Here is a 17,088-nt window from a genome sequence, read left to right as displayed (position 1 = left end):
TTCATTATTTAACTGTAATAAGAATGTAAACAACTAAAATAACAAAACTTGTGTCTGTGTCCAAATATTTGTAGCTGTATGTGAAGGGTGAAAATATAAAGTAAGTGTACAAAATATATAACTTAGATACAAATACCATATGAAAAAAACAAACCATAATCATCAAGGCACAATACAAATTGTAAATAAATGTGTGGATAATGTGTGAAAACGTCTTGTGGTATCAAACTCACATTTTATTGACCCTAAATATATTGGCTCAAAGATTATAAGCGTGCATATATAAATGTTGTATGAGTGTTGGCCAAAAATAAGAGCAGTTTAAATGAAACTAGAACAAGTAAGGGAACCTACGATCTTATGTATGGGGACCGAATGAGGGCCAACATTACATTTTGATAAATCTGTGATATAGCCAGCTGTATGTAGCACACAAATAACTATGCTGTGCAGCCAAATGAGGGCCATCAGCACCTTATTATTTCAATAGCTGAACGTGACCTGAATGTATACATGAAATGTATCAACAGTAAAGTTGAATGAGTGCCGAATGTAGCGACTCCAATACATACTAACGAATATGAACGTATGCAAACATACGGGCCAAACATATGAGGGCCAAACATTCTTGACAAATAAGCTTCTTATGTCTTCCTCTAGGTCGGCTGCAGAGTGGGCTGTTAATTTGGATGTCATATGACGTGCGATGTAGGCCTTCTGGTGTTCCAGGAGGGTCCTGTCGTCATCGCCTGGTGGTGAGGTGTGTGGGGACTGGCAGTACAGCGAGGAATAATATTGTCGAAAGTCCTCTGCTATGGTCGTGGTGGTGAGGAGGGCTTTCCCTGCGAGGGAGATCTTCTGGACATGACTCTTTTGCCTCTGTGCTCATAATGCCATAGCAAGCAGTTTGCCTCTTTTGTTTCCGAATTCATGGAAGGTTTTTTTAGTGAGTTGAAACTGGAATTGAATTTTTGACGTCAAGCATGAGTTGAGTTTCGCTCTGATCTCTAGGAGTTGTTTGTGTGTGTTGTTGTTTAGTGTGTTCTTATGTTGTGTTTTCAATTGGGTCAACTGAGTGATTAGGTGTGCGATTTCCTGTGTGCGCAATTTTTTCAGTCGGGTGCCGTGTTTGATAAGAATCCCTCTGATGACGAATTTGTGCACATCCCAAATGTCTGACGATGTGCTGTCTGGAGTCTTATTGGTGCAAACGTCCGCCAGTATCAACGGGTTGTCTAAGAGGGATTAATTTAGTTTCCACGTCCATTGTGTCCGAAAAGGCCTCAGGTTTTCAATGGTAAGGATCACTGGCGCGTGGTCCGACCAGTTCATTGGCGCTATATGGGCAGAGACCAGTGCGTCCAGGTCTCTGTGTTGGACAAACAAATAATCAATCCTAGAGTAGGATCCGTGCGGTGTCGAGAAGTAGGTGTAATCTTTGTCTGCGTGATGGAGGACGCGCCAGCAGTCCGCGAGCTGGTGATTTGAGAGGAGAGTCTTTATGCCCCTGATGACATGGTCCGGTATCATGGAGGTTCCTTTCGATGTGTCCATCCTGGGGTCTAGGGGAGTGTTGAAGTCTCCCCCGATTATTACGGTCCCTTCACTGAACGATTCCAGCGTTCGTAGGCTGGAGGCTAAGAAAGTTTTTTGGCCCTTATTTGGTAGGTATAAGTTCGCAAGCGTGATTCAGGAGTCACCTAGTGTCCCTTCTAAAAAGAGATATCTACCCTCTCCATCCATTTTTTCTGCTTCCAAACAGAATTAGGTGTCCGCCAAGAATAGTATGGCCACTCCCTTAGATTTAGACGAGGGATTGTGTGCGAAGTATCCAGTAGGGTATTATTTATTGGAGAATTTGGGGGCCTGGTTCACAAGGAAATGGGTCTCCTGAAAGAAGGCGATCAATACCCTAAGTGCCCATATCTCCCGGAGTGCCTTTGCCCGTTTATGTGGGGAGTTAAGGCCCCTAGCATTGATCGTGTAGAGGTTGATGCCTTCTTGTGTGTTCCCTCTGGTGTCGTAGGTGCGGGGAGCAGGAGGGGGCAGGCCCATAATGGAAGGAGGCCTTCCAGCGCAGGGCCAGTAGGCAGAGGGGGAGGGTTGGGGCGGGGGGTAAGTAAAGCAAGTAGGGGTGGATAGTAGGGTGAGGCAGAAGGAGGGGTTAGAGAGGGCAGTGAGAAAAGCAGGGGTGAAGGGGAGTAGAGAAGGTTATCAGTGTGAGGCAGAAGGTGTAGGTGATGTTGGGTCGCAAAGGCGACTGGGGCCCGGGGTGATGTGCCGCTGGCAGGTGGATATGTGGATACGTTATCCCGTTTATCCATGTCCCAGGCTGATGGCAGTAAACCCATGGGGCCGGTAGCATTGTGTGCTGGATAGGTCGCCAGCTGATGTCGTGTCGGAGTGAGTGGTGTTTAACTGTGGGTCAGTATCCGTCCCCTGCTGCCCACGAGCACCAATCGTGGGTAGTGGTCTGTGTCGTGTATATACGAGCATCCGCAAGGGTTACGTTAAAGATTGTACATTAAAGCGTAAAGAGTAAATATTAACGAATAGGAGAACATCATTCAGCATATGTTTACAAGGCATATAACATCAACAAGGAGAACAGTTAAAACAAGCCCGTGTTTTGTGAGAACCATCCAGTATTACACATCTAATGGTTGCGTTGTCCCGTGTGCGGGGTGTGGTACGTCTTTTGGCACCGTGTCAGGCTAAAAGGGGGGGATATCTCTTGGAGGAGGGGAGGGGGTTAGGAGAAATAGAAAAAAAAAGTGGGAGAGGGAGGGGCTAGCACAGCTATCTCGTCCCCTAATCATCCTGTTCCTTGGTCTGTCTCTAGTGTCTTGTAGATTACTTTGTGTCTTACTCCTCGAGGTGCTTGGCACTTCTAGGTCTTTTGGGAATGGCAAGGTGTTGTTGGAGGTCAGTTGAGCATGGGGGGGGGCGTCCATCCTGCCTAAACAGTCTAGCGGTAGTTTGGGTTCTCCCTCGTTCTATGTCAGTGTTTAAATCCCTGTAAAGCGGAGTGAAAATAGTCGTCCATACGCTGTCAGTCGTCGGAGGTGTGTGCGTGTGGTGGTGCGTAAATAGTTAGTCCAGGGCTCATGGCCTGAAATAGCATACTTGCACATGCAAATACTCTCCAATATGCCAGTTCTCAGGAGGGTATTCAGTTTGTGGCCAGGAGGTCAGTTCATGGCAGTGTACTTCCAGGTGTCTCTGCTATGTTTTTGAGTTCACAGTGGTGTATAAGTTCTGTGTCTGTCGGAAGGTCGTCACGGGTGCAGTGGTGAACCGTTAGAGAGTGTTGTCGTAGACAGGCAGGTAGCCATAGTGGCGGTATCCATATATCGAGCGTTCAGGTGGGCAATTGCAGAGACTGTCCAGAACCAGCGGGAGGGCAAGGTGGTGCAGGGTCATGTGGGGTGGAGAGTTGCTGTTACATCCGGTCACAGAAATAAAAAAATAAAAAAAGAGTCCACATTTCTAGTCTTCACTTTTACATTTTGGGAGATAAAAGAGGTAATTGTGGTCCAGGGTGGTGTTGCTTTTCCGTGTGTATCAGAGTAGGCTTTTCTGGGTGGGGTATCTCCACAGCAGTTCCACGGGCAGTGGCTATTTGAGTCCCGAGGTCCCCTGGCTAGTGATATAGGCTAGGTGGTATGATACGGTGCTCAAGTCCCTGGATGGTGTTCGGGACAGTCCCTCGTTATTCCTCGGGTTCAGCTTGCGGGAGGGGGGCAAAGAGAGTGTCGGTTTCCAGTCCCTGTTGAGTGGTGCAGCGGACCGGTCTCCCCATGGAACGCTCGTTTACAGGACAATTGGTCCAGTCCAGGATGGGGATGTCAAGGGCTTCTTGGAAGGCTGGGACATCCAGCGCTGTCCAAATTGTGGCTTTGGTGGTACCATGCCGGGCCGTGAGAGCGAAGGGGAATTGCCACCGGTAACGGATTTGGAAGTCTTGCAAGGTTGTGGTGAGGGGCCGTAACTCTCTCCGAGCTTGTAGAGTGAGATGAGAGAGGTCATTTTACTCTCCGTGCGGGCTTTCCTCATGATTTCTTTCTTAAGCAAGAAGTCTTGTATGCAGCAGATTATGTCTCTGGCGGCTTGGGCCTTAGGTGTCATAGCTTAATTGATGGTATCACCGATACCCTGACACTTCCGGGTAGCCGGAGCCTTGCCACGCCCCCTTTTCTGACGCGGTCATCCCGCGCTACTTAGGGAGACCACGCCAGATCTGGATTATTGAAAAAGGTTATGACCGCAATCACATACCCAGCTGAAGTTCTTCGCTCTCTTTACACGTGTACCCGACCCGGACTGGATATCGCTGACTCCCTCTCTTCTCACCACGACCTTGAATTGTATCACGGACCACCCCTGCATGCTCAATAACCTCCCCAGCTTAGCGACAAGCTAAAAGCAAGCTGGAACTACTCTCATCAAAAGCTAAGTAGAATCTTCAGTACTAATTCGGATTTCACCTACACGCAAGTCTGTCTTACTTTCTATTGCTACAACTAACAATCCTTCCTGCAAACTTGCCTCATTGTTACTCCCAGGAAGCAGTCATTTTTCATGGACTAACTAATTGCTTTCTTGAAATTGCAAACTACTTCTGCTTGCTTCATCTAACCACGCTGACATTTAAAGCTACAGTATCAGTATTAACTCTTGCTTCAACTGAATCTGCTTCTACTTGCTCTGCCTAACTACGCTGATAATTAAAGCTACAGTATCAATATCTTTACTTGCTTCAAGTTCAAACTGCTCTACTTATTTGTCTAACTACGTTGAGATTTAAAGCTACAGTATCAATCTCTTTGCTTGCTTAAAACCAAATTGATTTATTAAAGAATCATCAAATATCTGCAGTTGTGTTCCAAATCTATTCATAATATTCAAGTGAACCTGACAGACCTGACAGAATAATCCAGCCAATTTAATGGATCCAGCAGACATCGATTCTCGAATGAATGCACTAACTCAAAGAGTGGATACACTTGCTCAAGGCATGCAAGATATGCAGATTACAAATGAAAGACTCCTTACCTATGTAAGAGACCTGCAAATACATACTTCCCACCAGGTTCTGCACTCCACCAGTGACCCTGCTGTTTGCAACCCTGAGAAGTTTAGTGGAGATAGATCCAAATATAGGGAGTTCATTAATGCCTGCAAATTATTAATTGCCTTAAAACCCAGATCTTATCCCACTGAAAGGTCTAAAGTTTGTTCCGTTATTTCTTTTTTGAGAGGTGAACCAATGGCTTGGGCTCACTCCTTTCTGGAAAATGATGATCCCATACTAGACTCCCTGGATGAATTCTTTGAAGCAATGTCTCTCCTGTATGAAGATCCAAACAAGCCACAGCGGATTTAACCATTAGAACCCTACAACAAAGAAACAGACCCGTTGAAGATTATATTGCTGAATTCAAAAGATGGGCAACAGAAACTCAGTGGAATGACATTACCTTACGCAACCAGTTCCGTATTGGGTTATCTGAAGCAGTAAAGGATGAACTCGCAAGAACTGAACTTCCTCCTACTTTAAACACCCTGATTCAACTTTCAATCAGTATTGACAGACGACTTAGAGAAAGAAAGGCTGAAAAAGCTCTTTCCAATTCATTGTGGAAAAAAACAGTCACTCATTCAAGGTTACCTGAGAAACCATCAATACAAACAGAAGCTATGGATATAGGGGTCATAAGAAGTCATCTTCCCCCAGAAGAGAGAACAAGAAGAAGACAACTAAACCTCTGCATGTACTGCGCCTCACAAGATCATGGGATTCCAGAATGTCCTTTACTAAAACGTTCTAGAGGTAGTAAGCATGCTTCTGTTACCTCTATACTGAGCGTACTTTCTACTAATTCAAACACTCACCTCTCTTCCATATCTCTAATTTTACAGTGGGACAAAGAAAGAATTACGACTAAGGCCATCATCGATTCTGGTGCTAATGGGGTGTTCCTCGATTCAGCATTTGTAACAACCAATAAAATCCCTTGTGTTCGAAAAAACACTTCTGTTCCTGTCAGAGTAATTGATGGCTCCTTTATTTCCTCAGGTCCTATAAAAAATGAAACTATTCCTTTAAGGATGACTACTAACAATATTCATTCCGAATTTATTGTTTTTGATGTTATCACTTCCCCACTTTATCCAGTCATATTAGGAATCAATTGGTTAAGAACACACAATCCACACATTACATGGTCTCCTTTCTCCCTCATCTTTCGCTCGGACTATTGCAAAGGAACCTGTTTACAGCATCTCTCAATTTGCCAAGTTACCAAGGAAACGGTTATCCCTACACAGTATTCTGAGTTTGCAGATGTTTTCAGTAAAAAGGAAGCTGAGTCTCTCCCACCACACCGTCCATATGACTGTCCAATAGACCTTATTCCTGGTGCTCCTATTCCTTATGGACACATCTACCCTCTTTCAGAAACAGAATTAGAAAATCTCAAAGAATACCTGGATGAAAACCTCCGAAAGGGATTCATTAGACCTTCTACCTCACCAGCTGCCTCTAGTATTTTTTTTGTAAGAAATAAAGACCAAACCATCCGTCCTATCATAGATTACAGAGCCTTGAACAAGATAACTGTTAAAAATCGTTATCCCCTTCCTCTAATAAACGAATTGATTGAAAGATTAAGAACAGCTACTATCTACACCAAACTTGATCTCCGTGGAGCATACAACCTTATTAGAATAAAAGCCGATGATGAATGGAAAACTGCCTTCTGGACCCAATATGGCCTCTACGAGTATCTTGTTATGCCTTTTGGGCTCTGTAATGCCCCCGCTACATTTCAACATTTCATAAATGACATCTTCAGGGATCTTCTAGATGTTTGTGTCATCATCTATCTAGATGACATCCTCATATACTCGAACAATCTCAAAGAACATAGGAAACACGTGCGATGGGTCTTATCCAGATTGAGAACTCACAAGTTATACGCTAAACCAGAAAAATTTATTTTTGAAGTGAGTGAAATTACCTTTTTGGGGTATGTCATTTCCCCTCATTCCATAGGAATGGATAGTTCCAAAATAGATTGTATTCTTAAATGGCCTGTTCCTGCTAATGTAAAAGACTTACAACGTTTTCTTGGGTTTGCCAACTTTTATAGGAAATTCATTAAAAACTATTCCGACATAGCCCATCCGTTGAATTTTCTCAACAGCAATAAACGTCCATTTGTTTGGAATGAAAAAGCTCAATCAGCCTTCAACGAACTAAAAGAAAGATTTACAACTGCTCCTATTCTTCAACTGCCTAACCCTACATTTCTTTATGTTCTGGAAACAGATGCCTCAGAGACAGCTATCGGAGCTGTCCTTTCGCAACACAAAACACCTCAAGATCCCCTCCATCCAGTCGCCTTCTTTTCACGTTCTATGTCTCCTGCTGAGAAAAACTACCCTATTGGTGAAAAGGAATTACTCAGTATAAAAGCAGCTTTTGAAACTTGGCGACATCTTCTCGAAGGAACAAAAAATCCTATAGTGGTTTATACAGACCACAAAAATCTTGAGTATCTCTACACCAACAAGACACTCTCAGCCAGACAAGTAAGATGGAATCTTTTCTTTTCTCGTTTTAATTTTCAAATCGTTTTTAGACCAGGATCCAGAAACAAAAAAGCTGATGCCCTTTCTAGAATCACTCAAGACCCTGGCATACAGAATCTTCCTGAGCAAGGAACTCCTCCCTATAAAAGCATTGGGGTCATATCATCCCTGATTGATGACATTAAAAATCTAAAAGAAGAAGATCTTGATCTTCCCAAGTCAACAAAACTAACAAAGAAAAACGGCATCTTCTATTTCAAAAACAGGATTTATATTCCTCCCTTATTTAGGGATAAATTGCTCAAAATGATTCACGACTCTCCTTTGGCTGGTCATCCTGGTATAAAAAAGACCTTAGAATTATCTACAAGACATTATTGGTGGCCTCGCCAGGACAGAACCATTGAATCCTATGTTAAAACTTGTCCAACCTGCCAGAGGTCCAAGCCTGAACATCATCATCAACCATTTGGTCAATTATTAAACTTACCTATCACAGAAAGGCCCTGGCAATCAATCTCTATGGACTTTTTAGTAGAACTTCCTCCATCTCAACATTATACCACCATTCTCGTAGTAGTGGACCGCTTCACTAAAATGTTCCATTTTATTCCTTGGAAGAAATTGCCCTCATCATCTGAGCTTGCTAATGCATTTATTGATAACATCGTTAAACTCCATGGAGTTCCTGATGAAATTATTTCAGATAGAGGAACTCAATTCACCTCCAAATTCTGGAAGGAAACATGTTCTTCTCTACAAATCCAACGCAAACTGTCCTCCGCATATCACCCCCAAACCAATGGGCAAACAGAAAGGGTTAATCAATGTGTAGAACAATATCTACGATGTTATTGTTTATACCTACAAGATGATTGGATCACATGGTTACCTATGGCCGAATTTGCTTATAACAACTCAATTCACACCAGCAGTAAAATGACGCCCTTCTTCTCAAATTATGGGTTCCATCCCTCTTCGTTTCCCAACCACACCATTCCTTCATCCAACCCTGCCGTTTCTGATCGAAACTCTTTTGTGTCTTCCTTGTTCCTCAAATTAAGAGAAAATCTCAAATTAGCATTACATAACCAAAAGAAATTCTTTGATACCAAAAGGCAACCTCCTCCTACTTACAAAGTAGGCGATCTTGCATGGCTTTCTTCCAAAAACATAACCACTAACCGTCCCTCGAAGAAATTAAGTTCTTTCTTTCTTGGTCCTTTCCGCATAGTAACAATCATTAACAGTAACGTTGTTAAATTAAAGCTTCCTCTAACTCTAAAACTTCACCCTGTATTCCACGTTTCCTTACTGAAACCACATCTATCTGACCCTTTCCACAGGGATGTAACTACTTCTCCTGACCCTGTTTTGGTACAAGGTGAAGAAGAATACGAGATCCAAAAGATTCTGGATTCTCGAATCCATCGTGGTTCCCTCCAGTACTTAATTAGATGGAAGGGATACGGAATTGATGAAGACTCTTGGGAAGACTCCTCTACCGTTCATGCAGACAGGTTAATCACCGCCTTTCACAGACGGTACCCTTACAAACCATGTTAATAGCACCCAGAGGTTGCTCCATAACGGGGGGGTACTGTCATAGCTTAATTGATGGTATCACCGATACCCTGACACTTCCGGGTAGCCGGAGCCTTGCCACGCCCCCTTTTCTGACGCGGTCATCCCGCGCTACTTAGGGAGACCGCGCCAGATCTAAATTGCTGGATTATTGAAAAAGGTTTCGACCGCAATCACATACCCAGCTGAAGTTCTTCGCTCTCTTTACACGTGTACCTGACCCAGACTGGATATCGCTGACTCCCTCTCTTCTCACCACGACCTTGAATTGTATCACGGACCACCCCTGCATGCTCAATAACCTCCCCAGCTTAGCGACAAGCTAAAAGCAAGCTGGAACTACTCTCATCAAAAGCTAAGTAGAATCTTCAGTACTAATTCGGATTTCACCTACACGCAAGTCTGTCTTACTTTCTATTGCTACAACTAACAATCCTTCCTGCAAACTTGCCTCATTGTTACTCCCAGGAAGCAGTCATTTTTCATGGACTAACTAATTGCTTTCTTGAAATTGCAAACTACTTCTGCTTGCTTCATCTAACCACGCTGACATTTAAAGCTACAGTATCAGTATAAACTCTTGCTTCAACTGAATCTGCTTCTACTTGCTCTGCCTAACTACGCTGATAATTAAAGCTACAGTATCAATATCTTTACTTGCTTCAAGTTCAAACTGCTCTACTTATTTGTCTAACTACGTTGAGATTTAAAGCTACAGTATCAATCTCTTTGCTTGCTTAAAACCAAATTGATTTATTAAAGAATCATCAAATATCTGCAGTTGTGTTCCAAATCTATTCATAATATTCAAGTGAACCTGACAGACCTGACATTAGGGCTCTGTGAGCCTGTCTATGTGGATGCAGGCCTCCCTAGGCCGGCCCATAATGTGGTTAATTAGCGGTATCAGGGTGGCCCTTAGGTCCTCCTGGTTATCTGCCTCTCGTATGCCTCTTACCCTGATGTTTTGCCTGCAGCTTCTATTATCAAGGTCCTCAACATGGAGGCGCAGGTCTTGTATTTGTTTGGCGTGTGCTGCAGTGGCTGTCACTGCAGGGCATTGCTGGTCTGGTCACGGCTTCCAACGGCTTCCAACACTGTAAGGGATGAGCTGAGGGCTGAGATTTCGATGCACGGCGTGGATTTGACTTCCTCCAGAAGGGATTGTAAGTCCTCTTTTTTAGGAAAGGAGGCAAAAAGGGCATACCAGTCCGGTGTTGGTGAGGCATGCATGCTGGCTTCCGTGCGGGGGCCCTCTTCCGACAGCGTTGATCCTGGCGATCAGAAACTAGTTATTATCCTGACTTTAAGTCTCCTAGTAGTCCCCAAATACTGCAAACCGCAACTACATGTCAGAAGATAAAGGACATTATTGATGTTACAGGACATAAATTACTTTATAATATATTTCTCATTTGTAACATTTGAAGAAAAAGTTTCAACTGTTTTAGACTTTATACTTATCTCACTACAAGCTTTGCAATTCCTACAATTATAAAAAAAAATTATATTTCAAACAATTTTTATCCATTTCTTTTTCCTTTAAAATACAAATTTTAGTTAAAATTTGTTCAAGATTTTTTGCACACTTATAAACTATTTTAGGTTTATTACCCACAAATCATTGCTGTCTTTACAATGTACAATGTACTTCATTAAATTGTTTCTCTATTGTAGGTTTCTTATATACCTTATCATAAAATACTTTTGTTTAAATTTCTGGTTATTCTAAATATTTATTTTCATCTTCACAATTTCGTCTTAACCTGATAAATTGTCCCATATTCTTTAGCTATGTAAAAAAGTGGCAGCTGTTAGTGTGTTAAAAAAAATACATGTTTTTAAGGAATTAACTTCTAGAAATATTTCAAAGTCTAAAACATTAACTCTCATGGAACTAATTTTTTGAGTTAATATTATTAACAAGTAGTTTGAATTAAAAAAATCAATCCAAAGAAGTATGGGTACATTTCCATATAAAAAATATGTAATCTATAAATATTTTATATATAACTTAATTTGACACTCATCTATGCTCTAATTAATTTTTTTTTTTTAAAGTTCCCAATAAGATATAAATGAATTGGCATAGCTCAGTGCACATTTAGTCCCTATAGCCATTCCCTTTAACAGCAAGCAAAATTCTCCCTCAAACAAAAAATAAATGTTTAAAAACAAGGAAATCCCTTCAGTGATAAAATTAACCTTATTGGTTCCCATATCCCATATGGCATACAAAAAAGTGCCCCTTTAACACTTTCTGATGCATTATGTCAATAAAGCCAAATAATGATTTAAAACACTAAACAGTTAGAATATGAAAATAAAACTGAACATTAAAAATTCATGCTCATACAAAATAATGTTATATTGCTATCATCTGAAAATGTCGTCGTTATGACTAATCCAAAGAGACCCCCTAAGACAAGTAATGGAAGAAGTATGATAAAGTATTATAAAGAAATCAAAATTTACTGGAGTTGGGGAAAACAAAATTTAGGAAAGTCAGCCATACTTTGGTACTAAAAAGGTTATAGGATCTGGGTGTGTTAATCCTACCTTAAATAAATAAAATTATAAAATTCTTGTTTCAAATGGTGAGCATTGTTGGAGATTGGAGTCTCTTGGATGTGCTGGATCCATGTTGCTTAATTTTATATATTTATTTAGCTTTTATATATTTATTGGTTCTGCTGGTTGCCTGTAAGAATGTTCGATGCTATTAATTTTATAAAATATCGAAACACTTTAAAAAATATAGAGCTGTAAATGTTCTTTTAAGAGTTGTATATAGGACCTATCTAAAAAAAAACACACATAAAGCCCCTTACATGCCTGTCGGAGATGACTTCGAACTGAGTGAACTTCGTTACATTGGTTTTTTTTTTCCATATCAATTGATTTGGAGGTTGGACTCTTTAGGGGTTTATTGAGAACAATTCTTACTTTAACTACTAAAATTGAGTAATTATCATGGAAACCAAGAATATGTTCCTGCTGATTGCTGTACTTTTAGAACTTTGCCCCGGGATTGCTCTTTTTACATAATCCCTTTTGTTTCTATCTTCCTGCACTATTGTATATGGTTTGTAAGGGACAGTAATGACCCTTATAGCAAGCCTTTTCAGTACTATGAATACATACCAGCATAAGTTAGTAACCACATCAGTAATATAATGCACTGTTTATGTGCCTCCTTTCATTTGTGTTCTCTGCTATATGGTATCCTTTGTAATCATGGAAATTACGAATTAAGGATTGATTTATTTTTTGGGGGGTATAATTTTTGTCTTTGTTTTATTTTGCTGTACAGTTACATAGAGGAAAATAAGCATTAAAAGTCAAAGAAGGCAAACACATACATGTTATATAGTAGGATGTAGCAATTGAAAGGGGGACTGTCGCTTCCCATGATTTTAAATATATATTTACTTATCTCTATATCTAAGAAATATTTATTTTTGAGGTGTAAAAATGTAATTTAGTGTAGAAATCAACACTTCCTTCTTCTGCAAATGGGTGACTCCCTGTCTCTCAATGTTATAAGCTCTGTCCTTTGCTTCTGTCAACTATTTATTTTTTCCCCATGGGCCCCCAGTGCAGCCAGGGGCCCTCATCCTAAGGAGACCCAACAGGTGGCTCATGCACTAAGGGCCACTCAGTGGGCCTTTGTAAGCAGGGGCTCGCTCATGTGCCTTGGCCCTTTAACAGTGTGACCGGGCCCCTTACTTTTCGTCTGCTTGGGAGGAAGTGACAGCTGCAAGTCACTTCCTCCCTCAGAGAACAGAGAGCAACTCGGGAGAGACCAAGGAGGCAGAGACGAGGGAGGCTGGGCTGGGAGAGCCAGTACCTATCTTCCAACAGCGTCAGCCACCACTCTGGACACCAGTTAAGGCACCCTCCAAGGTAGGAAACAGGAGGTGGGTTTAAAAGTGTAAATTGGATCTGTGTGTAAATGTGTGTCAGTATGTCTGTCAGTGTGTGTGTCAGTATGTCTGTCAGTGTATGTGTCTGTGTGCGTCAGTATGTCTGTGTGTGTGTGTCAGTATGTCTGTCGGTATATGTGTGTGTGTCAATATGTCTATCTGTGTGTGTGTCAGTATATCCGTAAGTGTATGTATGTGTGTGTCAGTATATCTGTCAATATATGTGTGTCAGTATGTCTGTCAGTTTATGTGTCTGTGTCAGTATGTCTGTCATTGGATGTGTCAGTATCTCTGCCAGTGTGTGTGTTTGTATGTTTGTCAGTGTGTGTGTCAGTATGTCTGTGTGTGTCAGTATCTCATTGTGTGTGTCAGTATGTCTGTGTGTTTCTGTGAATGTGTCAGTATGTCTGTCAGGGAATATATCTGTGTAAGTATGTCTTACACTTCTCTACTTTAGCTCCCCCACTGAATTGCTTTTGAATGCCTTACTCTCTTTAGTGTATCTTTCCCTCCTTATGTGCCTTATTGTATCATAACCCAATTTTGCCCCTTTCTGCATCTTACACTCCCTTTAGTGTATCTTTTCCACCCTTTTGTGTGTCTCATACCCCCTTGTATGTCTCTTACTCCCTCCATCCGCTTTGTGTGTCTCTTACCTCTCCCCAGTCCCATAGAAACATAGAATGTGACGGCAGATAAACCATTCGGCCCATCAAGTCTGCCCAATTTTCTAAATACTTTCATTAGTCCCTGGTCTTATCTTATAGTTAGGGTAGCCTTATGCCTATCCCACGCATGCTTAAACTCCTTTAATGTGTTAACCTCTACCACTTCAGGTGGAAGGCTATTCCATGCATCTACTACCCTTTCAGTAAAGTAATACTTCCGGATATTATTTTTAATATCCGCAAGTATATATCCGGAGGCACATCCAGGTTTCAGATGTATTCCAGGGTACCCATGGTGATTGTACCTGGTAGATGACCTGAGATTGAGGAATACATGACACTCAGGAGGGGTGGACGGGGACTGGGGGTGGAGAAAATATCAATGTGTACATATAGTGAGGGAAAAAAGTATTTGATTCCCTGCTGATTTTGAACATTTGTCCACTAATATAGAAACATAGAATGTGATGGCAGATAAGAACCATTCGGCCCATCTAGTCTGCCCAATATTTCGAAATACTTTTAATTAGTCCCTGGCCTTATCTTAAGTCTATGATAGCCTTATGCCTATCCCACGCATGTTTAAACTCCCTCACTGTGTTAACCTCTACCACTTCCGCTGGAGGGCTATTCCATGCATCCACTACCCTCTCAGTAAAGTAATACTTCCTGATATTATTTTTAAATCTTTGCCCCTCTAATTTAACACTATGTCCTCTTGTTGTGGTGTTTTTTCTTCTTTTAAATATAGTCTCCTCCTTTACTGTGTTCGTTCCCTTTATGTATTTAAATGTTTCTATCATATCCCCCTCTCTCGTCTTTCCTCCAAGCTATACATGTTAAGTTCCTTTACCCTTTCCTTGTAAGTTTTATCCTGCAATCCATGAACCAGTTTAGTAGCCATTTTCTGAACTCTCTCTAAAGTATCAATATCCATCTGGAGATACGGTCTCCAGTACTGCGTACAATACTCCAAGTGAGGTCTCACCAGTGTTCTCAATGGAATGAGCACTTCCCACTTTCTACTGCTAATACCTCTCTCTATAGTAGCATTCTGCTAGCATTTCCTGCTGCTCTATTACACTGCATGCCTACCTTTAAGTCATCAGAAATAATCACCCCTAAATCCTTTTCCTCAGATGTTGAGGTTAGGACTCTTTCAAATATCCTGTACTCTGCCCTTGGGTCTTTACATCCAAGATGCATTATCTTGCACTTATCCACATTAAATGTCAGTTGCCAGAACTCTGACCATTTCTCTAGTTTACCTAAATCATTTGCCATTTGGCTTATCCCTCCTGGAGCATCAACCCTGTTATATATTTTTGTATCATCAGCAAAAAGACATACCTTACCATCACTAATATCAATATCACTAATAAAAATATTAAAGAGAATGGGTCCAAGTACAGATACCTGAGGTACTCCACTGGTGACAAGCCCATGCTTCGAATATACTCCATTGACTACAACCCTCTGTTGCCTGTCATTCAGCCACTGCCTAACCCATTTAACAATATTGGAATCCAAACTTAAAGATTGCAGTTTATTGATAAGCCTTCTATGTGCAACAGTGTCAAAATCCTTACTGAAATCTAGGTAAGCAATGTCTACTGCACCACCCAGATCTATTATTTTAGTTACCCAATCAAAAAAATCAATAAGATTAGTTTGGCATGATCTCCCTGAAATAAACCCATGTTGTCTCTGATCTTGATATCCATGTGATTTTAGATGTTCAACAAACCTATCCTTTAACATGGTTTCCATTACTTTCCCCACTACTGAAGTAAGGCTTACTGGCCTATAGTTGCCCGACTCCTCCCTACTACCTTTCTTGTGAACGGGCACAACATTCACTTATTTCCAATCTTCTGGGACTACACCTGTTAACAATGATTGGTTAAATAAATCTGTTAATGGTATTGCTAGTACACCACTAGCTCTTTTTATAACTTTGGGTGTATTCCATCAGGTCCCATTGACTTATTTGTCTTTACTTTTGACAACTGGAATATAACCTCTTCCTCTGTGAACTCACATGTAACAAATTACTCATTTGTCCTTTTTCCTAACTGAGGCCCCTTTTGTTCATTTTCATCTGTAAATACTGAACAAAAATATTAATTGAGACCTTTATCCTCTTCTTCCATATACAGCAACACTTGGGAAGAGCATCTAGTACATGTTGGAGCTGTATTCGATAAGATTAGGGAGGCAGGTTTAACCCTAAAACTCAGTAAATGCAGCCTAGGGATGACCGAAGTGCAGTACCTGGGACACAGGGTAGGGTGTGGGTCACAGAAGCCTGAGCCTGCCAAGGTTGAGGCGGTAGCTAGCTGGCCCCGTCCCCGAACTAAGATCCAGGTTATGGCCTTCCTCTGAACCGCTGTATACTATAAAAATGTGTCCCCAATTACAGTGCCATAGCCAAGCCCCTCACCGACTTGACCAGAAAGAACTTGCCCAGACAGGTAGCCTAGGCCCAAGAGTGTGAGCGGGCGTTCCAAGCCCTCAAAAATGCCTTGGTGAATGCCCCTGTTCTGGCTGCTCTTGATCCAAAAAAAATGCTTTCTTGTTCACACAGATGCCTTCATGTGGAGCGGTGCTGAGCCATATTGGGGACGATGGCAGAGAACATCATGTAGCTTACCACAGTAGGACATTTTTATTTTAAAATTTTATTTTATGCCGCCATCGAAAAAGAGGTGCCTAGTGGGGGTGTGGGCCCTCAAGAAACTACAGCCCTACCTCTATGGACAGCAGTTCACCCTGCTCACGGATCCCAACCCATTGGTGTGGCTTAACCGGGTCTCCGAAGACAATGCCAGGCTGTTACGGTGGAGATTGGCCCTGCAACAATATGATTTCACCATTCATTACAGACCCGGTAAGCAAAAGGGGAATTTCAATGGATTGTCCAGGCAGACGGCCACGGAGAAGTGATCCATGAGCACTCCCCGGACATCCTCAAGCCAATCCATTGGGATCAGACTGTCTATGCAGGCTTGTGATTAAGGGGGAGCTGTGTGGCAGGACCGTGGCATATCCGTGAATTGCCCCTTTCATGTTTGTGGATGTACCCTCCTGAAATGTGTGTTTCCCCATGTATTTGTTAGGATTTACTATGTAACCTGCCTTTCAACCACGCGGGGGCGCTCCGGCGCACCACACCAATTAATCAGAACGTTCACACTGGCAACATAGGTGTGAAACTGCAAGGAAATTAATTAATGAGCACCCCCAGGGTGGCCACCTGGGGCAGCCTTCCAAAGGATTGCCGCCAGTGGGAGTGTTCGTAAACCGAAGAGGGA

This window comes from Pelobates fuscus, chromosome 2, assembly GCF_036172605.1.
Source record: "Pelobates fuscus isolate aPelFus1 chromosome 2, aPelFus1.pri, whole genome shotgun sequence".
Classification (NCBI taxonomy): domain Eukaryota; kingdom Metazoa; phylum Chordata; class Amphibia; order Anura; family Pelobatidae; genus Pelobates; species Pelobates fuscus.
The sequence above is the reverse complement of the archived record's forward strand: the minus strand, read 5'-3'. Positions refer to the sequence as shown.